The following is a 25,130-nucleotide window of genomic DNA, read 5'->3' as shown; positions in this document are numbered from 1 at the left end:
CACTTCCTAGTAAATCTCTGTACAGTCCAGGTTAGGACCACACATTGCAGTTAATATCTGAACTTTTCTTTCTTCCTTTTTTATGGTCCAACTAACTAATAAGAATATTGTGATCACCTGGAGCAAGACAAACAGAAGGAGGGATGAAACACAAAGGAAAGGAATTCCCCAGCTGCTGGAGACCAGCAGTAGTTCGGAGCTCAGATACCATGCAGCTAAGCAATCATATATTATTAGGGCGGCATACTGTCCACTGTCAGAAGTGGCTTTTTCAAAACATAAATAATAATACATGTATTATTTTAGGCCCCTCTTAATCTAGCTTTTTTCCAGACATGGAGGTGGGGTGGGGAGGCTGGTAGGTAGGAAGCAGATGGAGAAGACAGTGTAATTTCTTAGTTAGCAGAAAGTAGCTGTGGGCAGCTGTTAGGCTTGCTTGCTGGTTTGCTGGCTGCAGGCCCTTTGCCTGATTGGTGCGTGGGTGTGTGGTGGTGCCGTGTGTGTGTGACCTATATAAGGCTGTGGTGCTTGAGCTGGGGGGGTGCGGATGGCAGACTGCCTGCCCACCACTATGAGGGGCCATTTTGTTGTTTGCGTGAGGGGCAGCTTCCCCTGCCTGTGTGCTTGCCTGCCGTTGTGAGGCTTTATTAAACGGAATGGCCCAACCCTTTCTGGCTCCGCAGTTTTTTTACCATCTGCCCAAATCCAATGTGAACCTGCCTGGCCTCGGCCACCAGCGTAACTATATTGCTCATTGGTTATTACATTGCAGTAATTAATGAAACAAAGGAAGAATGTAGAATCTTTAAAGTGTTGGATAAAGCAATATTTTTCATCATGTTGAGACTGAGTTTTAGAAAACATATTTGTGAGACATGGCATTTTAATGCAAATCAGATATATTGTCATGGGATGACCAAACTTTCCTAGCACTGTTTACATGCAGTCTGCCCAGTAGTTCCAAACTTTTGAAAGTGCATTATTTTAATTTGCTAAACAATTGTCCTATGAGATCTGAACCAATGATTGTATGCTTTCAGGATATGAGGAAGCTAGACTCATGACTGATTTTAGAGATTGTCTTCAGTTTACATTTAGTGCATAGTGAGACTTCCAGTTTTTTTCAAGGGGACAGTGACCTGTCTTTTTGTAAATTTTAAATCTTTAAGAAATAATAAAAACTGCTTTGTATTTAACTTAAAGTAAAACATGAGATCGTTATAGGAATATTGAATCCACCTGAAGTTTGATGGATTTGCATTTGAAATAAAAGGAGACAGGGGTAGGGTATTGTTGGGCAAATAAGTTTGTAAACTTTGTGTTCTTTGATTTTACTTTTATTGTTAAAAATGGCCTTTCCCCACATGAAACGCTAATTACCTTTCTGCTTGGGAAGGGCTTTGTTATGCTAATGTGTTGGAGGAGGGGTTTTCACTCCAAAACGTTGTAAGAAGAAATAGGAAATAGAAGGAGGCCATGTTTTTGCAGAGAAGCAGCCAGGATGGCGGGGTGCTGATGGAGAAACCAGTGTGTGCAGAGAGAAGGAGATGAGGAACAAGAGATGACTGAGACTGGTGGGGGACTTTGATTCTAGGAAAACGCAGATGTGTCAATAGCTTTGTGTGTGCTGAATGAGTGGGTTTTGGTGCCCTGTGTGTTTGTGTTTTTAGACACCTGCAAGGTGTGAGGCTAGAATAAAGAAATGGCCCACCAGTTTTTGGCTCTGCTGTTTCTCTACCGTCTTCCCAAGTTCAATGAGAACTGCATGTGCCTGGCTGTGATGCTGCAATTACTGGCCACCATACAGGTATATTTATTTAAATGAGCTAGCTACTCTACAGTCATATCTTGGAAGTTTTGTGCAGGAAATGAAATTTGGTAATTTCTTTTTTTTTTTTTTTTTTTTTTTTATAATTTTATTTTTTTAATGGGGTGACATCAATAAATCAGGATACATATATTCAAAGATAACAAGTCCAGGTTATCTTGTCGTTCAATTATGTTGCATACCCACCACCCAAAGTCAGATTGTCCTCTGTCACCTTCTATCTTGTTTTCTTTGTGCCCCTCCCACCCCCTATCCCTCTCCCATTCCCCCCTCCCCCCCGTAACCACCACACTCTTATCAATGTCTCTTAGTTTCACTATTATGTCCCACCTACGTATGGAATAATACAGTTCCTGTTTTTTTCTGATTTACTTATTTCGCTTCGTATCATGTTATCAAGATCCCACCATTTTGCTGTAAATGTTCCGATGTCATCATTTCTTATGGCTGAGTAGTATTCCATAGTGTATATGTGCCACATCTTCTTTATCCAGTCATCTATTGATGGGCTTTTTGGTTGTTTCCATGTCCTGGCCACTGTGAACAATGCTGCAATGAACATGGGGCTGCATGTGTCTTTACGTATCAATGTTTCTGAGTTTTGGGGATATAGAAATTTGGTAATTTCTGGTGCATTAAATTTACAGTTAGATCATAAGACAAATCCATATTGGGTTGTTAACGGGGATTTGGTCATTGTGTCCACAAAGCCCCTGCTGCACCTGCTGGGCCATTGGATAGCTCCACAGGTTGGGATTGTGAACTTTCTGATTTCTTTCAGTTCTTTTCTCAAACTACATTGTATTTCATATATCTTATAAACTACATTTCCACTCTCACACGTATTTTAAATTGGTATGCATCTTACAACTGACTGTCAATTGAATGCAATAAGCCAATGTTGTTTATTTTTTAGTAGTGTATAAAATGTTGCATCTTATTGATGATATTTTAGACTTGGTAAAGTATGATATTTATAAAAATATACTGTTAAACTACACATGAACAGATGAATCTTTTTCCTCCCCCCTCCCCCAACCCAGTCTTAGGTCTATAGTAGGGATTCTAGACTTTGGACTGCTAACAAACATAGACGAATTTTATTTATTCTTTTTAATAGGTAATGCCATTAGGAACCTCATTAGTTGAGAGTTCTATAAATTGCTATAAACCTGTAACAATGTAATCATACCATGAGTGGTCCTAATGAAAAACAGTGGTGGGGTAAAGTAAAGAAGTAAATTCACAAAAGGAAATTTAAAAAAATAATAAAATCAAATAGAGGCATCTCTGAGTTAAACCATTCCAGAATATTTCAGGAATTAAATTGGCACTTTCCAAAAATTAATGAAATTTAAGTATGGCAGAAGTAGTGACAAACCTTGTTGCTAGTCTATAAGCTGTTATGTTTTTCTTTGTCTTGAGTGTGGGAACTCTGAGTAGAAAGTGGTGGAATGAAGGCCATCAAAGTTAATGATGTGCTTCAGTGAAACCAATCATTAGATTGTTTTAGGTTTTAAAAAGACCTAAGTGCTAATTTTTCTTAAGATTTTGCATTTTTGTGTAGTGCTTAAAGTAGCTTCCTAGCCGTATGCAAAAAATTGAAAAGGTTTGCTTGTGAATACCCAATGGGTGTGAATGTTGACAAGAACAAACTAATGTTTATGGGATGGAAACATAATTTTTCCTGGCTCAAATGATAGAAATGTCGAATGAGATGTTAATTTGCTTTTAAGATATGTTACTCATGTATAGACTCATTGTCATTAATTTAGACATTAATTAGAGAGTTGAAATTTTGCCACTGACACACTGCAAAAGTTGAGACTAAAAACTATGAAAGATCTTGATTGAATCAGACTTGTTTAATTCCTGACTCTGCTGTTAAAAAAACTTTTGGGTTAAGTATCAGATAATGAGACTGTTTCATTTGAGGTGAACTTTATGGTATGGTTTCATAGGACAATATATATAGCTAAAATATAATATTTAAGTGATTTCATATAATTACATAAAAATTACTCAAGGCATATATGTGTGAAAATATAAATATTTAAATAGTCACTCTAGTGTTGATTCAAATACCAATAATCACAATAACCTAGTATATTTCGGAGTTTAAAACCCACTGAAATCATAACCTTCAAGTTTGAACTTGGCAGGGCCTGTTGCTCAGGCTTCGCCTAACTCTGCAGTGGGGTGGGTTCCCAACTACAAAGGTCCATGGGCCACCAGAGGCACGGAAGGGATTTAGTAACTCATTCTCATTGGTCAGTTGGCCATGGTCTAGGCGAGAGGCTTCTTTCTGCTGCCTGAACCTGACTGTGCGTAGACCAGGGTAATTGATGATCCTCCACACCTTGTGCTTACGGAGTGGTGGAGTGTAATGTTTCCAGAACCTAATTTTTAAAAGGGCCATAGACTAGATAGATAGTTAGAATGACTCATGGGGATGTGATTGTAAGTCATGTCATGGAAAGAGAGGGCAAAGAAATCCAAGTGGTAATGTTTGTAGAAGAGGAGGCCTGTTAAGATTTAACTCTCCAACTATCTGAAGGATTGTTTTAGGGGATGGAGGGTATATTTACTCTTTATGGCTCTTAGGAACAAAATTCAGATTTTACTTTGTTAAAAGGGAAAACTCTCTATCAATTAAGATTGCTAAAAAATGGAATTTGTTGCTTTTTGAGAAAGTAAACTCTGTATTAATTACTTGAAGTATCTGGCCACTTGTTAGGAGATTTTGTTCAGCAGTTCAAGTCTCAAATGGGGAATTGAACTTGATGGCCTTTAAATTATTCTCACACCCCAAGGAAATTCTGATTCTGTGGACTTGGCTATCAACTAAAAATGTTTATGAAGATTTTATCAACTGCTCTACCTGTTATTAGATGTTTCATATTAAACTATCGCTTGTGAGCAGTAATCATATAAATAATGCAATAACTGCATAGATCATTTCTTAATAGGATGCTTGTTAGTCTATATTACATAAAATCCTATGATCATTTTGTTGTTGCCATGGAAATATAGTAGTTGTTTTATTATGACTAAAGCTAGAGAACTAGTTTTAGCCAAATTATAGTCATCTTTGTTAGTTGAAATTTATTTAATTAAATATCATCAGTAGGATAAAATTTATGGAATTTGACGCTTTTCCCCTCTTTTCTTGTGTGTGTATGGTAGAGACAGAGATAGAGAGAGGGACAAGTAAGGACAGACAGACAGGAACGGAGAGAGATGAGAAGCATCAGTTCTTCATTGCAGCACCTTAGTTGTTCATTGATTGCTTTCTCATATGTTCCTTGACCAGGGTGCTACAGCAGAGCAAGTGACCCCTTGCTCAAGCCAGCGACCTTGGGCTCAAGCTGGTGAGCCTTGCTCAAACCAGATGAGCCTGTGCTCAAGGTGGCGACCTCGGGGTTTCGAACCTGGGTCCTCTCTGTGTCCCAGCCTGACGCTCTATCCACTGCGCCACCCTCTTTTAAACGTGTTGAAATTAAGACTCAGTTAATTTGGCTTAAAGTAAGTAAATATGAGATATTCTTCAAGGATCTTGAATGTGCTGTATTTTCTTTCTTATTTATTTGTGTTCTTTCTAGGTCATTATTTTTCTGAGCCACAGAACACCTACATCAAAATCAGTGGTGAGGATGGGGCGAGACTCAATGGTGGGGGACAGGGAAGGGAGAGGTGGCCAAAGTGTGAGAGAAAGCAGATTCCAGAAGCCTAAAGATACACATTTTTGAAAGGCCTAATATAACTCACATTGATGGCTCATAGCAGGGTCAGATTTTAGGGTTTGGCAACTAAATACTGTTTTCTAACATCTATAAGCATAAATCTAAATACTCCAGTGCCATGTAGCATATGGCTCTAGAACAGCGATTTTCTTTCTTTTTTTTTAATAATTTTATTTTTAATGGGGTGACATTAATAAATCAGGATACATATATTCAAAGATAACAACTCCAGGTTATCTTGTCGTTCACTTATGTTGCATACCCATCACCCAAAGTCAGATTGTCCTCTGTCACTTCTATCTAGTTTTCTTTGTGCCCCTCCCCCTTTCCCTCTCCCTCTCCCCCCTCCCCCCGTAACCACTACACTCTTATCAATGTCTCTTAGTTTCACTTTTATGTCCCACCTACATATAGAATAATGCAGTTCCTGGTTTTTTCTGATTTACTTATTTCACTTCGTATCATGTTATCAAGATCCCACCATTTTGCTGTAAATGATCCGATGTCATCATTTCTTATGGCTGAGTAGTATTCCATAGTGTATATGTGCCACATCTTCTTTATCCAGTCATCTATTGATGGGCTTTTTGGTTGTTTCCATATCCTGGCCACTGTGAACAATGCTGCAATAAACATGGGGCTGCATGTGTCTTTACGTATCAATGTTTCTGAGTTTTGGGGGTATATACCCAATAGAGGGATTGCTGGGTCATAATGTAATTCTATTTTCAGTTTTTTGAGGAACCACCATACTTTCTTCCATAATGGTTGTACTGCTTTACGTTCCCACCAACAGTGTATGAGGGTTCCTTTTTCTCCACAGCCTCTCCAACATTTGCTATTACCTGTCTTGTTAATAATAGCCAATCTAACAGGTGTGAGGTGGTATCTCATTGCAGTTTTGATTTGCATTTCTCTAATAACTGATGAAGATGAGCATCTTTTCCTATATCTGTTGGCCATTTGTATTTCTTCCTGGGAGAAGTGTCTGTTCATGTCCTCTTCCCATTTTTTTATTGGATTGTTTGTTTGTTGTTGAGATATAATGAGATATTATGAGTTCTTTGTATATTTTGGATATTAAGCCCTTATCTGAGCTGCTGTTTGAAAATATCATTTCCCATTTAGTTGGCTGTCTGTTTATTTTCTTATCAGTTTCTCTTGCTGAGCAAAAACTTCTTAGTCTGATGTAGTCCTATTCATTAATTTTTGCCTTCACTTCTCTTGCCATTGGAGTCAAATTCATAAAATGCTCTTTAAAACCCAGGTTCATGAGTTTAGTACCTATGTCTTCTTCTATGTACTTAATTGTTTCAGGTCTTATGTTTAGATCAAAGACAACCCAAAACCAGCCGAAGAAAGGAGTTAATAAAAATCAGAGCAGAAATAAATGAAATAGAGAACAGAAAAACTATAGAAAAAATTAATAGAACAAGGAGCTGGTTCTTTGAAAAGATCAACAAAATTGACAAACCCTTGGCAAGACTTACCTTGGAAAAAAGAGAAAAAACTCATATAAACAAAATCCAAAATGAAAGAGGAGAAATCACCACGGACACCGTAGATATACAAAGAATTATTGTAGAATACTATGAAAAACTTTATGCCACTAAATTCAACAACCTAGAAGAAATGGATAAATTCCTAGAACAATACAACCTTCCTCGACTGAGTCAAGAAGAAGCAGAAAGCCTAAACAGGCCTATTAGTAGAGAAGAAATAGAAAAACCATTAAAAACCTCCCCCAAAATAAAAGTCCAGGTCCTGATGGCTATAGCAGCGAATTTTATCAAACATTCAAAGAAGACTTGGTTCCTATTCTACTCAAAGTCTTCCAAAAAATTGAAGAAGAAGCAATACTTCCAAACACATTTTATGAGGCCACATAACCCTCATACCAAAAGCAGGCAAGGATGGCACAAAAAAAGAAAACTACAGACCAATATCTCTAATGAATACAGATGCTAAAATACTAAACAAAATACTAGCAAATCGAATACAACAACATATTAAAAAGATAATACGTCATGATCAAGTGGGATTCATCCCAGTATCTCAAGGATGGTTCAACATACGTAAAACGGTTAACGTAATACACCATATCAACAAAACAAAGAACAAAAACCACATGATCTTATCAATAGACGCAGAAAAGGCTTTCGATAAAATAAAATACAGCACAATTTTATGTTTAAGACTCTCAACAAAATGGGTATAGAAGGAAAATATCTCAACATGATAAAGGCTATATATGATAAACCATCAGCTAACATCATATTAAATGGCACTAAACTGAAGGCTTTCCCCCTTAAATCAGGAACAAGACAGGGTTGTCCACTCTCTCCACTCTTATTTAACGTGGTACTAGAGGTTCTAGCCAGAGCAATCAGACAAGACAAAGAAATAAAAGGCATCCATATCGGAAAAGAAGAAGTGAAGGTATCACTTTTTGCAGATGATATGATCGTATACATCGAAAACCCCAAAGAATCCACAAAAAGACTACTAGAAACAATAAGCCAATACAGTAAGGTCGCAGGATACAAAATTAACATACAGAAGTCAATAGCCTTTCTATTTGCCAACAATGAAACAATTGAGAAGGAACTCAAAAGAATAATCCCCTTCACGATTGCAACAAAAAAATAAAATACTTAGGAATAAACATAACAAAGAATGTAAAGGACTTATATAATGAAAACTATAAACCATTGTTAAGGGAAATCGAAAAAGATATAATGAGATGGAAGAATATACCTTGTTCTTGGCTAGGAAGAATAAATATAATCAAGATGGCCATATTACCCAAAGCAATATACAAATTTAATGCAATTCCCATCAAAATTCCAATGACATTTTTTAAAGAAATGGAGCAAAAAATCATCAGATTTATATGGAAGTATAAAAACCCCTGAATAGCCAAAGCAATCCTAAAGAAAAAGAATGAAGCTGGGGGCATTACAATACCTGACTTCAAACTCTATTATAGGGCCACGACAATCCAAACAGCATGGTATTGGCAGAAAAATAGACACTCAGACCAATGGAACAGAATAGAAAACCCAGAAATAAAACCACGTATATATAGTCAAATAATTTTTGATAAAGGGGCCAAGAACACACAATGGAGAAAAGAAAGCCTCTTCAATAAATGGTGCTGAGAAAACTGGAAAGCCACATGCAAAAGAATGAAACTGGACTACAGTCTGTCCCCCTATACTAAAAAGAACAGCGATTTTCAACCTTTTTCTTCTTATGGCACACACAAACTAATTACTAAAATTCTGCGATACTCCAGAAAATACATGTTTTTGCCAATCTGACCCCCCTCCAATAGGTGTAACTTTGATTCTCTCACACCAGATGGCTATTGTTGTGTTGGCTGTGTTTTTGTTTGTTTTTAACAATCTAAGGTAAAAGAAATCAGTGCCCTGTGTGTGTTAGAAATTCTTGCAGCACAGCGGGTGGAAATCGCTGCTCTAGAAAGCAGCACAGACATTATTAGGTTCCTTTCCTTCCCTTTGCTGCTGTGGCGAGTAATGGGGACAGGGACTCTCCAGTGAGCTCCGTTTGGTTTTAATGGGGTAGATTGAAAGGAAGAGCTTTTAAAAAATACTATTTGAAAGCTGAAATGGTCCGGCAATTGGCTTTTAGATTCCTGTGATGCTTTTATTAGCTGCCATTTTGAATATTATGTGTTCTCATTACAGAATTTTTTAATGTATCGCACTGAATTGGAAAACAATTGCAATAGAAGATTAATTGGGCCATATATTATTTGAGTTTGGTTTTTCTGCCTGGTTTGTAGTTTCTCCTCTAATCCACCAGATTATTTCCTCTTCCTGTTTTGTTTTGTTTTCATGTTAGGTAAACTGTCTAGTCTAGTTCCCTGGGTGGCAAACTGTGGCTCATGAACCACCTGCGGCTCTTTGGCCCCTTGAGTATGGCTCTTCCACAAAATACCACGTGCAGATGCTCCCTCGATAAGGAATGTATCTATACAGTTTAAGTTTTAAAAATTTGGCTTTCAAAAGAAATTTCAGTCATTGTACTGTTGATATTTGGCTCTGTTGACTAATGAGTTTGCCTACCAATGGCTAGTTCCTCTCCTGTTGTCAAAGAGGTCAGCTTTCTGCCTCAAACCCTTCTTTCTCCTTAATCTGCTCTCTTCTTTGTTCTATAAACACATTGCCGCCAGTCCTGACCTCTTATTTCTGTGACCAGGAAATTTTTAATCTACTATTTGGACATCGTTTTACTCGTCTAAAAGTGAAGGTGATCACTTGATAAGTACGAGGCTAACAGTGTCTTACTGGACCTCGAAACGTGCATCTGTTTACATGGGGAGTATTTTTATAGTTAAAATCAGAGAGGAGAGAAGTCATAAAACACAATAGTTTCTCAAAGGCAGTGATGGAAATAAGACGAAAAAGACAAGTTCAGGTCTTCTCATGCTCAATTTAATCTGAATGGAATGTCTTGAAAGGGAGAGATATCTGAGTATCATAGTTTGCCTTGAAGGTCTGTGTGAGTTGCTTATATTTGTATATTATATATGTCTGTTTCTGGCTATGCTCTCATCAGCCCATTCATAGTATACTATATGTGAAGCCCAGTTCATATATGCTTAGTCAGTCTTGACCATTCCTGAGTAGCAAACTGAGGGCTGGTAGTTGTCTGGATGACGCAACTTGAGAATTTATCCATTCTCTCAAAAAGCTTGCTGTTCTTTCAGCTCAGGAAAAACAGTAGTGAAGTCAGCTAGGAGACCCAAGTATGCACCCTCCACTTTCTTTTGTCTCAGGTTCCCATAGTAAATGGAGGGTTATTATTCAGAAGTGAAATTATTGCCTGTTTAGTAGGAAAATTGTTTCTGTGGGACCCGTGTGTTAGGACTTGGAAGCATCTATGTTCTAAAGCAGTTTGCTGCCCTTAAACAATACCCTTGGCAGCTTGTTTTTATAGCTGAGAAAATAGCTAGCTGGGCGACCCAACCTTCCCTCAGTTACTGGGAGGTGTTAACTGACTGCCTTTGATCAGACTGCAAATGGGAGAGTCCAACCTATTTGCTCTCCTTGTTTACTGTCAGTTTCCAGCCCACTTTTTGTTTTTCCCACTTACAACCAGAAGTATAAAGCAACAGGCTGTGTTAACATGGCCCTTCTGCATGAACTCATTTACTTCCTGGCCTCCTCTATGTGGACAGGTAAGGCTGACTAGAACTATAAATTAAACTAGTCATTTCAAAGCCCATTATTAGATCCCAGCCACTGGACAATTTAGAGAATTTTTATTAGCATTCAAAACACTTTTGTAAAATTCAGTTAATTTCAGAAGCTTGCCGGTCCCTGGTTGAGAGACAACTTCCCACCTGACGTGGGTGATAATGAGTGACAACCTGCTAGGTCAGAAAGAAAACGGCACCAGGGATATAGACTGTGACTTATTTTATGGAACATTTGGTTTATTTTTCCCATTTCCTTAGTAAGTATTAGTTTTCTTTAGTTCTGTTCCATGGATGCGAGACATTTTTCTCTGGCCTTTGGATTTGAGGCACATGAGTTAAAAGAACTAAGCTAGTAAATCATGTTGAAATGTTGTCAATAAAATGCCTTTAGGATGTTGTTGAAGACTTTTCTTGATAGCACACACTCTCACAGGGGCACCTGACCAGCCAACCCTTAGAACCATTTAAAGAGATCCTCTTTGTTTTGCTTTGTAAAACCTTATTAGAGCCATGGGTAATGGAACTCCCATCAATATATTCAGTGATGACATATTAGTAAAGCTACACATTGCCATTATTATTATTATTATTATTAATTATTTATAATTCAGCTTTAGGTGGGTGATGTTTCTAATGTTCTTTATTTGTACGAGGACAAATAATGTTCTTTATTTGCTCTTTATTTGAGACGAGAGGAATGCAATTATTGTTGTGTGGTTAACAATACTGTTTTCAAACTTGCCTGTCTAGACACGGCATTGAAATTGTATAGTGGGGCATACATAACACAGGAAGTGCACATTTGCCCCTGAGTTCTTCATGGACTTATTATGGAAATATCTACTTGCTGTCCTGTCTTACTTGCTATTCTGTCCCTGTGGGAGAAGTGGGCCTTGTGGTCAGCCGGATGGGGTAGGAGCGGGGTCTGGGGAGGAAGAGTGGATGGGATTTAGTCATCCCTGTTTCATAACCTTTCCTGAGAGCAGAGAAAGCTGGTGAGAGACTGAGGTCAACCCCTTCAGAATTCTCAGGGCCGCAGGGGGAACAAGGTCTGCCCTGTTCTTCCTCGCTCTACCATAGGCTTTTAGTGAACAGTCTTTAGTTTTGATTCTTTGTTCTGAAAAATTAACAGTCTTTAATATAGTTTTTAAAAAACATCAATTTGTGTTTTATCTCAGGACATTCTGCTCTGCTATGTTTTTACCCTCATTAAGACTATAGGATCCTCATCTATTTCAACTTAGTGTTTCTACTAACTCCCTCTTGGGTTTGTTGTTAGCTGGAACACCAACAGTCTCTCGAATTGCTCCTCACTATTCTGCATGAGAAGATGTGAGGGGCTTCAGAGGCCCTTAACAGACATAAGAGAAAATATACCGGGAAATAATTGTTTTTAAAGGCTTGGAAATGAAGTGCTTCATGCTCTTGTTGATGCCTTTAATTTTTTTTTAAGTGAGAGGAAGGGAGATAGACTCCCACATGTGCCCTGACCAGGATCCACCTGGCAACCCTGTCTGGGATGATGCTCTAATCAAGTGAGCTGTCCTCAGCGCCTGAGGCCAATGCTAGATCCAGTTGAGCCACTGGTTGAGAGAGGGGAAAAGGAAGAGCAGAGGGAAAAGGAGGAGAAGAGAAGCAGATGGTTGCTTCTCATGTGTGCTCTGACCCAGGATCAAACCCAGGACCTCTGCATGCTCTATCTACTGAGCAAACTGGCCAAAACTATTTTAATTTTACTTCTAATATTTGCAGAGACTTTTCTTTGTAAAATATCAGAAGTCCTTTCTCAGTACTGTTGAGTTGTGTTTGTATCATTTCTCAGAGCTTTGAAGTTTATAAGGTCCTGGTTTAAGTAGAAATAAGCAAATCCATGAACTTTCTGACTTTAAAACCTGACGTTAAAAATGAAAACAAAGACAAGTGGAATCTTAGTATTCATGTAGATGAGTTTAGCTGGTTGGATGATACTGAGTGTTTTTCACTGCTGTTCTGAGTTTCCATAGGGTGATAAAGCTTTACTTGAAGAGCAGGAGACCGTGGGAGGTCTAGCTGCTGCACAGCCCAGGCTGGGTGGGCGAGCCCACTCTTTGTTTTCCCTCAAAGATCAACCTCTTGAATAATTTCTCTTTGGCCTTATACTTAATTCTTGAAGCATTTCTCTTGCTAGACCAGAGTTTCACCAAACGCCTGTGCTGCTTGAGATGTCTGGGCTCTGCCTGACTCCATGCTAGAGTGTCTGTCTCAGAAACCTTAGACCAAAACTGGGACACAGAGCTGCCCCCCCCCCCCCCCCCCCCCCGCTCGTCTGTACACCTGTGCGTTAGTCATTCTGCATGCCATTCTCTCTAATTAAAAACTGAAATGATTGTTCTCTTCAGTGTCATTGCGCCCTTGGCATCCTGTTCAGGGACAACAAGATCAGGTTTGGCAAATTAACGAAGAGTTCTAAAATCAAGAGGTGAAGGCAGTATTACTCTGTAATATTTTTAATAGTCTTAGAGCTTGTGTTCGTCTAGCTCTGAATTTAAATCAAGTTCTTTTTAAAACTATGTTAGGCCATTATACCGGTTGGGACTGGATTCACCAACTACCTTTACCATTCATTGTCAATCACTGGGAGTTTTTTTTTTTTTTTTAATTATTTATTTATTTATTACAGAGACAGAGAGTGAGTCAGAGAGAGGGATAGATAGGGACAGACAGAGGAATGAAGAGAGATGAGGAGCATCAATCATTAGTTTTTCATTGCATGTTGCAACACCTTAGTTGTTCATTGATTGCTTTCTCATATGTGCCTTGACCGTGGGCCTTCAGCAGACCAAGTAACCCCTTGCTCGAGCCAGCAACCTTGGGTCCAAGCTGGTGAGCTTTGCTCAAACCAGATGAGCCCACTCTCAAGCTGGCAACCTCAAGGTCTCGAACCTGGGTCCTCTGCATCCCAGTCTGATGCTCTATCCACTGCGCCACCACCTGGCCAGGCAATCACTGGGAGTTTTTAATATACTCCTATACCACCCGGGTGTTAACTTTTTATTGTCCAACTCCAGAGCTCTTGGCCACTAATAAAACAGTTGCTGCTTATTTACATAGTAGTTTGTTAGTAACGTATTTATTGTAAAATACTCTGTACAGCTTTAAATTTTTTACAGAATCTTACATAGTATTTATTGAATTGAATTAAAAAATATTAGCTAATGTAAATAGAACACTCTGTAATTACAGAATAATTAGATTGATTTCATTAACATTTAAGCCTTAAACCAACTCGAAAAAGTTGATTGGGTAAATAATCTCAATTTTATTGAAATTAAGGAAAATTGGGATTCATGAGGTTTAATTTTATATGGAAATTAAACCCTTGTCTCCCTACTCTTATTTCCCTTATAACAGCTAAATGGCTAAGCAGGTTCTAACAAATATTTGGGAAGAAAAGACTTGCATTTCAAATTAGCAAAAACAGATTTATTAACTAATGCAGCTCCTTCTTGTGTTTTAAAATGGTTAAGTGATAATAAGGTGGTGGTGACCCATTGCTTATGAATTCTGTCTATAACTCCATTTTGATTCTTGGTAGTGTTGTACCTCTGGAAGATTTCAGCAGGAATGTGTAGTCATCGGGCCATTTGTTGCTCTGGTCACTTGCTACTTTTAAGGACAAGGGTTGAGCCAGACTAGAAACATGTAATAAAGCCAGTGTCAGAGGGAGGTAGACGATCCAACTTTCAGAAAAGGAGGGCAGACCCTTTGATTCAGGCTGCCTCAGAACAGTGAGGCGTACCCGCCTGTCTAAGGTCCCTAGATTGGGGAGAGGCTGCCTCAGAACAGTGAGGCGTACCCGCCTGTCTAAGGTCCCTAGATTGGGGAGAGGCTGCCTCAGAACAGTGAGGCGTACCCGCCTGTCTAAGGTCCCTAGATTGGGGAGAGGCTGCCTCAGAACAGTGAGGCGTACCCGCCTGTCTAAGGTCCCTAGATTGGGGAGAGGCTGCCTCAGAACAGTGAGGCGTACCCGCCTGTCTAAGGTCCCTAGATTGGGGAGAGCTGACGAGCGCTTTGGGGAGAGGCGGAGAACTAGGACTGTGGTGAGAACTGAGACAACTAGGAGGAAGCAGTGATCCTTCCCTTTTTAAAATTTGGCTCATATTTTTTTAATAATCATAATTCATATATCTAAAACATTACATTTTTCTAAAGGAGGATATATATATAATATATATATAATATATATAATATATATATAGTATTTTTCTGAAGCTGGAAACGGGGAGGCAGTCAGACTCCCGCATGCACCCGATGCGACGCCCCAGAGCCATTCTAGCGCCTGAGGCAGAGGCCGTAGAGCCATCCTCAGCACCCGGGCCATCTTTTGCTCAGTGGAGCCTCGGCTGCAGGAGGAGAAGAGAGAGACAGAGAGGAAGGAGAGGGGGAGGGGTGGAGAAGCAGATGGGTGCCTCTCCTGTGTGCCCTGGCCGGGAATCGAACCCAGGACTTCCGCACGCCAGGCTGACGCTCTACCACTGAGCCAACTGGCCAGGGCCAGGAGGATATTATTTTTAAGCTACAAGATGGGAATGTGTTTTTAGAACAAAATATGTGATGAACCAAACAACTAACTTACTGATTTAAGCAAATATAACTTTGTTTCTGTGGTAAATGATTCCTCTCTGTTAACCTCTTCGTTCGTACAGTGCTTTTCTTTTTGTAGCACATTAAAGTTAATTTTTTAAATACCATTATTTGATAAGGCACTGTGCTGGGTACTTTTTTATGTATTACATCTTCCAGTCTCCAGAGCAGTCCTTGGAAGTAGATTTTTTTGTAGGTCAGAGAAGTGTTCATCAGTCAGAGGGATTTTAATTAACTTGCGCAGAATCATGCTGGCAAATGGTCAGCCCCGTATTCCAACCTGGGCTTCATTGGCTCTCAGGCTTTTACTCTGTCCAGATGTTCCTCTCTCTGCAGGGGGCCTCTGGGGGAAGTAGCAGTGACCAGTTGAAGGGACCAGTATATCAGAGCCAGTGAAGCGTACCATCTAATACCTGGCTCTGAATGAAAGCTTCCCTCTCAGAGAAAATGACATTGCAGCAGCATTTTAAGAAATAACAAATCTTACTCCAGATGGAAATGAGAAAAAAAACACTGAGCTAAAAATTAGAAGAACTGAGTTTTAGACCCTGTTCCATCATCATCTGCCTGCTAGTCAGTTTGCTTCTAGACCTCAGTTCCTTCCCTCCCTCCCTCCCTTCTTTGGGTGAGAGGAAGAGAGATAGACAGACTCCCACATTCACCCTGACTGGGATCCACCTGGCAACCCCATCTGAGGCTGATGCTAAAGTACCAAGCTCTTTTTAATGCTTGAGGCTGATGTGCCTGGACCAACCGGGCCATCCTTAGTGCCTGGGGCCACACTTGAACCAATCCAGCCACTGGCTGCAGAAGGGGAGGAGGGAGAGAAAGGGGGAAGAAGTAGATAGTCCCCCCTCTTGTGTACCCTGAGTGGGAATGGAACCGGGATGTCCATACACCGGGCCGATACTCTATCCACTGAGCCACCGGCCAGGGTGGGCTGCAGTTTCTTTACTTGCCAAGCAGTACAACTTCTAGGGTCTTTTCACTGCTCATTTCGGCACAGTGTTCTGTGCCAAAGTATTATTATGATGTGTTCACAGAATAATACTTTTTTTCAAATCTTGCTAAATTTAGACATTGCCTGAAGTGCCTGCCTGTGTTTATTTGTTTTACATGTCTGCCTCTCCTTAAGTAGACTGTCAGTCCCTGAGGATAGAGAATGCATCTCATTGGTCTTTGCATAGCACAGTGTCTAGAGATAGCTTCCTGTAAAATATGATTGTTCGAAGTGAGGCAAAAGCATGTTTACATTTGTTCGTGTGGAAAATAAAACAATAATAAATAAATAATAATACAAGAATAAGTTGTGTTTCATGTACTCACAACTGTAAACCTACATTTGTCACGCCCTGTATAAGATTGACTGCTCTAGGAGATTTATACTTGGTTACTTTTTGGTAGTTTATTAGTAACCCCAGTTTTACTGTCTTACATTTCTTTGGTTATGTGCTCATCATCTTTTTAAAAAATATTTTTATTGCACCTGACCAGGCAGTGGCACAGTGGGTAGAGCATTGGACTGGGATGCAGAGGACCCAGGTTCGAAACCCCAAGCCGGCTCGAGCGCAGGCTCATCTGGTTTGAGCATGAGATCGTAGACATGACCCCATTGTCGCTGGCTTGAACCCAAGGTCACTGGCTTGAACAAGGGGTCACTCACTCTGCTACAGGCCCTCCACATACCCCCTCAATCAAGGCACATATGAGAAAGAAGTCAATGAACAACTAAGGAGACTAAGGAGCTCCAATGAAGAATTGATGCTTCTCATCTCTGTCTCTCCTTATCTGTCCCTCTCCCTGTCTCTCTGTCTCTGTCACAAAAAAATCTTTTCATTGATGTGAAATGCACGTAACCTTCTAAAACATTTTCATCACTCCAAAAGGAAACCCTGAACCCATTAAGCAGTTGTTCCCCAAATCCCTCCCACCCTGCAGTCCTTGGAAACCACATGAGTTCTGTCTTTGTTGATTTATTATTCTGGATATTTCATATAAACAAAATTACAAAATATGTGACCTTTTGTGTCTGGCCTCTTTACTTAGCATAATGTTTTCAAGGCTCATCCACATAGTTGTGTATATCAGCACTTTCTTTTTATGGTTGAGTAATATTCCATTGTTTGTATTTTATAAAATTTATTTATTCATCCCCTAATGGACATTTTGGCTGTTTCTACTTTATGGCTATTGTGAATAGTTTCTCTGTGAACATGTTTGCATGTGACTGTTTGAGCTCCAGTTTTTGATTCTTCTGGGTTTATATACCCAGGAGTGGTATTGGTGGGCCATATGGTAATTATGTTCAACTTCTTGAGGAAGCACCGCCCTGTTTTCCACAGCAGCTGCACCATTTCCACTCCTTCCAGGAATTGTGTAAGTGTCCCAATTTCTCCACACATTTACCAATAGTTATTTTTTATTTTTCTGAGATTAGCCACCACAATGAGTATGAAGTGATATTTCATTCTGGTTTTGATTTACATTTCCCTAATGATTAATGATGTTGAGCGTTTTTTATGTACTTTTGGCTATTTATATATCTTCCTTTGTGAAATATCTATTCAAGCCCTTGCCCATTTTGAAATTGGGTTGTCTTTTTGCTGAGTTGTGAGAATTCTTTATATATTTAGAGTACAGGTCCTTTATCAGATAAAAGATATGTAAATATTTTCTTACATTCTGTTGCTTGTCTGTCCACTTAGTTAATAATGTTCTTTGATGCATAAAAGTATTAAAACTTTTACGAAGTTCAGTTTATCTAGTGTTTTTTTTTGTTGTTGCTTGTCCTTTTTGTGTCTTCTCTAAGAATCCATTAACAAGTTCAACACTAAAAATACCCGTTTTCTTCTGAGCTTTATGATTTTCCTGTTATATATAGGTTTGTGATCCATTTTGAATTAATTTTGCATAGGATGTCAGATCAGGGCACCAAGTTCGTTCTTTCTGTGTGTTTGGAGCCTCCTGCAGTTCCGTATTGAATTTGCAGATTGACTTTTTTGTTTCTGTCAAAGGCCATTGGAATTTTGATAAAAATTAGATCTTTTATTTCTTTTAGCAATGTTTTACAGTCTGTATACATGTATTTCCACCTTCTTGGTTAAATTTATTCTTAGGTGTTTTACTCTTTTGGATGCTGTTGTAAATGGAATTGTTTTCTTAACCCTTTGAGTAGTACAAACATTCACGTACATCCTCATGCCTCCTGACCATCCAGAGTACCTTCGATTTATTTTAAAAATGTGTAAGGCAACATTTAAAAAAGGCAAATATATGTTCTTCTTGTTTCCATAAATTGGTTATCAAACAAACATGATTTTAAGTTAATAAAACTGGAACTGGAACTAATTTCATTTTTTGAAAAACACTCCCGGGGTTCAGCAAGCATCAAAAAAACTTACTACTCAAAGGGTTAATTCCCTTTTCAGATAGTTTATTGCTGGTGTATAAAAACATAATCAACTTGTGTTCCTATTGTACCCTGCAAATTTACTGAATTTATTAACTATAGTAGTGTGTGTGTGTGTGTGTACACAATCTGCGGTTTTCTTTATATAAGATCTGCAAATAGTTTTAGTCCTTGCTTTTTAATTTGGATGTCTTTACTTCCTCTGCACCCCCTACCCCTATTACTGTTCTGGCTGGAACTTTCAGTACAAGTGTTAGGTGTAGTGGTGGTGAAAGTCATCATCCTTGTCTTGTTCCTGATGTTAGGGGGAAAGCTTTCAGTCTCTTTACCATTGAGTATGATGTTAGCTGTGTTAACTTACTGCCTTTTAATCATTTAAGGCAGTGATTGTTAACCGCTGGTGTGCTACAAGAATTTTTGAAACGTGCAATACCTATTTAGTCAAGGGCACTGACCTTTTCCCCCTTAGATTGTCAAATAAAAAATGACACAGCCAACACAACAATAGGCATTGGTATGAATGAACCAAACTCATGCCTATTTTTTGGGTCAGATTGGAAAATAAAAAAGTTTTTGGTGTGCTGCAGAATTTTAGTAATTAGTTTATACCATGAGATGAAAAAGATTGAAAATAGCTGATCTAAGGGTTATCAAAGTATGGTCCCTGGACAGCAGCAGCTGTGCTGCCTGAGAACTTGTAAGAATGCTAACTCTTGGGACTCACCCTACACTCTCTGATCCTGAAAGTATAGTAAGTGTAGCTCAGTAACCTGCATTTCCAGAAACCCTCTGGATAAAACAGATGGACGTTAACATTTGAAAGCCATGCACTAGAGCAGGGGTCCCCAAACTACGGCCCGCGGGCCACATGCGACCCCCTGAGGCCATTTATCTGGCCCCCGCAGCACTTCTGGAAGGGTACCTCTTTCATTGGTGGTCAGTGAGAGGAGCATAGTTCCCATTGAAATACTGGTCAGTTTGTTGATTTAAATTTACTTGTTCTTTATTTTAAATATTGTATTTGTTCCCGTTTTGTTTTTTTACTTTAAAATAAGATATGTGCAGTGTGCATAGGGATTTGTTCATAGTTTTTTTTATAGTCCGGCCCTCCAACGGTCTGAGGGACAGTGAACTGGCCCCCTGTGTAAAAAGTTTGGGGACCCCTGCACTAGAGTTTAAGACTCTTTGAGGTTAGGATCTGTACTTTATTACTTTGTATTCCTTTTGCTTCTCTTGTGGGATTAGTCAATGTTGAATAATTAAAAACAAAAAAGTCAATGAGCCTGACCAGGCGGTGGCGCAGTGGATGGAGCATCGGACTGGGATGTGGATGACCCAGGTTCGAGACCCCCGAGGTCTCCAGCTTGAACGCGGACTCATCTGGCTTGAGCAAAAAGCTCGTCAGCTTGTGTTCAGGGTCGCTGACTCGAGCAAGAGTTACTCGGTCTGCTGTAGTCCCCCAGTCAAGGCACATATGAGAAAGCAATCAATGAACAACTAAGATGTCGCAATGAGAAATTGATGATTGATGCTTCTCATCTCTCTCCGTTCCTGTCTGTCTGTCCCTATCTATCCCTCTCTCTGACTCTCTCTCTGTTCCTGTAAAAATAAATAAATTAATTAAAAAAAAGTCAGTGATCCCCAAAAGTGCCTGTGTCATCTCCTAGCTTCGCGATGTGTCTTGAATCATTGTAATTGGAGACTCATTATTAGACATTCACAGGATTTTATCAGAAGATCTTACATTTTGTATTCAATCTTTGACCCATGGCAAACAGTGTAACTGTACTTTTTTTTAGACCTTTTGTTCTGATACTTACCTTCACCATTATTATTTTCTTATGTACTAGGTATGACCTTATCCTTTTGTGTACTTTGGCCAGCAAGAATTTCTCTTCTTTAGCTATTTAGAAAGACACAAGGGTCACTTTTATAAGGTTTATTGGATTTTATCACATCATTATTTTGCTTTTGCTTAATTTTCCCCATTAGTTTTATCTTGCTATGTTGTAATCTTAATCCCTTAACATACTTTATGAACAAGGTATTTGAATTAATAGGATAAGAATATAATCTCTTGATACTAAGAGCTATTGTTGAAATAGCAATTTGGACACACAAGTTTATAGACAGGTTCAGTAATATAATTTTATTCATTTAATACTTGTTCACCTGTTGGTAAATACTTAGCTTATAAAAATATTATTTAAACATCTGAAATTGAAGTATAATTATTTATAACTGGTCTATTTCTAAAGCTGGTTTAAATGATAATTTATACTCTGGTTTCTCAATTTTTTCCACTTTCAGACTTCTAAACCTCATTTGTACATTCACTTCGAATCATTCTAGTTAATTCTGCTTCCGTAGTGGGCAAATATTCTGAATATAGCATCAGAGCAAGAGCTATATGAATGTGTAAGCTCAGGGGAGCCCTGGAAGCAGGGAAGACTCACAAAATGAAGCAGAATGGCCTCACAGCCTTGGCTCAGGAGCTCTTGATGTGCGTGTGGTCCTGAAAATACCATTTGGTGGATTTACCATCAGTGTCTTTGATGTGGAATTAAGTCATAGGATCCTTGCATGAATTACTGCTGGTTGAATAATTAGCCTGACCAGGCAGTGGTGCAGTGGATGGATTGTTGACCTGAGATGCTGAGGACTCAGGTTCAAAACCCTGAGGTTTCCAGCTTGAGTGCAGGCATATATGGCTTGAGTGCGGGATGATTGACAGGACTCCATGGTCGCTGGCTTGAGCCCAAGGTTGCTGGCTTGAAGCTCAAGGTTGCTGGCTTGAGCCCATGGTCACTGGCTTGAATAAGGGGTCACTCGCTCTGCTGTAACTGCCTGGTCAAGGCACATATGAGAAAACCATCAATGATCAACCAAAGTGCCGCAATGAAGAGTTGATGCTTCTCATTTCTCTCCTTTCCTATCTCTCAATAAATAAATAAATAAATAAATAAATAAATAAATAATTCGCCAACCTTTCTTTTTGAAGCTCTGCTATAAGTAAATGAAATATCGTCAATTCATTAACAGCTAGCAGACTTTTAAGATGTTATGCTATAAGTGCATATTGCAATTTAATCTTTTAATGGCTGTAAACCAATCATAGTTCCCTGTTTGTGTCTCACTTCTTAGTACAAGAAGAACTTTTAACTGTTGAAATCTCAGCCTGAAACCTGAAATTGATCAAAGCACGCAAGGCTTTTTTTCATGTAGTTATTTGGCTCCTAGAAACCACTCTAGTTCCAGTTCTAGAAACTGCATGTGACATTTTTCAACTCTTTGGAAGAGTTTATGTGGTCTCTAACTGAACTTCTTAATTACCTTCTCAAAAATATCTCTCAGTGTTTTGGAAGTGTAGTTTTCTTTTCATTTTCAAATTATTTAACGTATGTATGCATATATCTTACAGTCCTACCTCTGTATAACAGTGTTTAATTAAAAGGGGTTCCAGATACCTTAAGAGATTTAAAAATTATTTCAAAACAGTGTTAATAGTTCAGTGATCTCTCAGTATGGTCAAAGAGGTGGTTGGTTTGTTTGAAAAGATTGTGTGATGACACCCCCCCCTCAACAACCCTCCCTTCCAATTATAGACAGTGTTGGTGATTTGAACAAGGAAAGAACCATTTTCACTATATTTTAAGGGCTATATCCTTTTATGTCATGAGGTGTTGATTAAGAAATCTAAAGGAACCTAACTGTCCTTGAAGTTTAGGGAGAAGAGTTTCTGTTTTAATTTGGTAAGGGTTATAGTATCAGGAGGTTCTCAACGCAGGACATTGCACAGAGGCAGTAAGCTCACTGATTGGGAGACAAGTGTTTAGAGACTCAAAAACTTTTTCTCATACCAGCACTGTGATTCATTCGTTCGTTTGTTCATTCATTCATTCCTTCCTACATTCATTCATTCATTCATTCATTCATTCATTCATTACCTGCTAGCTTTTAATCTCAAGAATGCCTGTGAATGTAGTGGGTTATTTCAGAAAGGAGAGGGACCTTGGGGTTCCAAGGCAAAGTTGAATTTCAGAAGTCATTACTATATGTTTGGCAATGCCCTTTGTAAGGTTTTTGATGACAGTGATAAGAGGAAGGGGGAACAAGCATACTAAAGTCATTTGCTACTTTTGAAATCAAGGCTTGGAAGAAAACATTTTCTGACTGTAAATTACTCTTTAAAGCATTTTATACAAATGACTTTAACGGTTTTAGGGGTCATTCCCGAGGTTAAGAGACTGCCTGGTACACATTTTGGCGATTAAAAAACAATACTGAGGTGACAGTCTTTCTGTTCACATCTGAAATATTTGATGTTTATCTAATACAGGTTTGCCTCATAAGGCAATATTGTACAAAGTGTATACTTGTCGATTTTATGTGTCACAAGGACTATTAAAATAAATCAATACTTACAATGTAACAAACAAACCAAAAAGCTATAAGTAAAAAGTTTAAAAACATTGTAAAGATTACTAACTTTCTGATGAGTGATTATTTTGCTGTGTACTACTGTAAGCGTTTTTTTTTTGTGTGTGTGAGCATTATTGAATTTAATCTTTAAACCCAACCATATGAGGTAGGATTGTTTTAACTGTTGAGTAGTGAGGCTCTAACGTGAATTGTTCAAGGTCACATAACCAGTGTGACTAGTGAGACGGGAATGAAACTAGGCAGAGACCCTTGGACTTCACAGATACTGCTCAGGCTAAGGGTGAAATAGTTGTCTGATATTTAAGTGAGGCAATCCAGATAAAACTAGTAAATATAAAAATATCTTGATGACTATGGCAAAAATGCTGAAGCTGATAAGAAAGATTTGGAAAGTGCTTTCAGTGATTGTATTAATTGAAATCATACATAAAAACAGAACAGGTTTATACAGTTATTCATTTTTATGACATTCTTTTTTGCTTTAAATGATCACCAGTTTGTTAACCTGTGAGAAACCAGTTTTTAAGTTAGTGTTTTACAGTGTGAACTCTGGGCAGATGGTATGCTAGGTAAATATCAGCATCTATTTCTGCCCTGCTCCTTTGTGTTTCCCCCTTTACTTGTAGACCCATGGATGGGCCCCTCAACCCCCTGTCCCTCCACCCCCCACTGGGACTCCCCTGTAAGGTAGGGTTGTACTGGGAGCTGAAGAGTCCATTATGCTCACATGTAAATGCAGCATTGGGTGGCAGGATCTGTCTTCTTTTGCCAAGAAAAGTGTTGTATTTTTCTTGGTTTTTGTTACAGTCCAGCAATTTTCATTGTGGGCAGCACAACACTCATTAGAGGAGAGCAAATAAACACCACAGGGCACTTGGAGCCATGAAGTCGCATCTCAGACTAGAAACGCGTGGGGCGGGGCAGGATGAGGAGAGCCAAGTGCGTAGTGATGGAGGGTGCTCTTTGACTTGGATGGTGGGCACACACTGCAGTGCCATAGACCCATAGATTGTGTATTGTGGAAATGGGCATTTCAAACCAATATAATCCCATTAACCACTGTCATCCCAGGAAATTTTTAAAAAACAAAAAAACACAGTTTTGGATTGACATTTGGGAGGTGGGCTGCTTAAATAGGGAAGCCTGCTACCAAACTGAGAAGCAGGAGTGGCAAGGTTCTCACAAATCTAGAGAGACCACAGTCATGGAAGCATGTCAGAAGCTGATTTTGATGTTATGACAAATATTGCAGTTTCTTCGTAATTAAATATTAATTTACACTATGTTTTAGGTGTGTTGCCTTACTATTCTTTGTTTGTGTTAGACATGTGTTTAACTTTTGATGAATTTGAAACTTCCCTCTTGTTAATTGAATGCTTTGCTTTGAAACAACCCCAAGTAAATTTGGCATGAGCATTTCTAATTGTGCCTAGTTTTAAAATACGGTCTCTCCATCCCCCAACCCCCACTTTATAACATAAGAGGTATTCCAAATTCAGTTGTTTTGGAGTCTGCTATGGTTTCTTTTATTTCAGAATTAATGTCATGTTTTAGTAATTTGCTGAAAATAAATTGAAATGTAAATTATAAACCCAAGTCCATTGGGGCTTTTTAAACCAGAGGCGATAAAATCATTTAAAATTGTTTCGTTTAAGCAGTTATTAATAACACTCTTTAAAAAGGAAAACAAGAAGAAACTTTTTGCCCCACTTGGTTAGAGCATTCTTAACTAAGCAGCCTTGCTGTACAGAACTTGAGGATTTGGGAATCATTAAATATTTATAAAGAAAGATGCTCGTAGTTTTGGTTTTCCCCCTTGACTTACACAGCTGGAGAACCCTTTCTCATCCACAATTT

General features: G+C 38.8%; 1 protein-coding gene across 5 annotated transcripts in view; it reads left to right on the top strand.

The window, feature by feature from the left end:
- Positions 1–25,130, top strand: part of FNDC3B (fibronectin type III domain containing 3B) — a 399,472-nt gene that overhangs the window by 187,806 nt on the left and 186,536 nt on the right. The window lies entirely within an intron of this gene.

Source organism: Saccopteryx bilineata, chromosome 8, assembly GCF_036850765.1.
Source record: "Saccopteryx bilineata isolate mSacBil1 chromosome 8, mSacBil1_pri_phased_curated, whole genome shotgun sequence".
Classification (NCBI taxonomy): domain Eukaryota; kingdom Metazoa; phylum Chordata; class Mammalia; order Chiroptera; family Emballonuridae; genus Saccopteryx; species Saccopteryx bilineata.
This window is presented reverse-complemented; position numbering and strand designations above follow the sequence as displayed.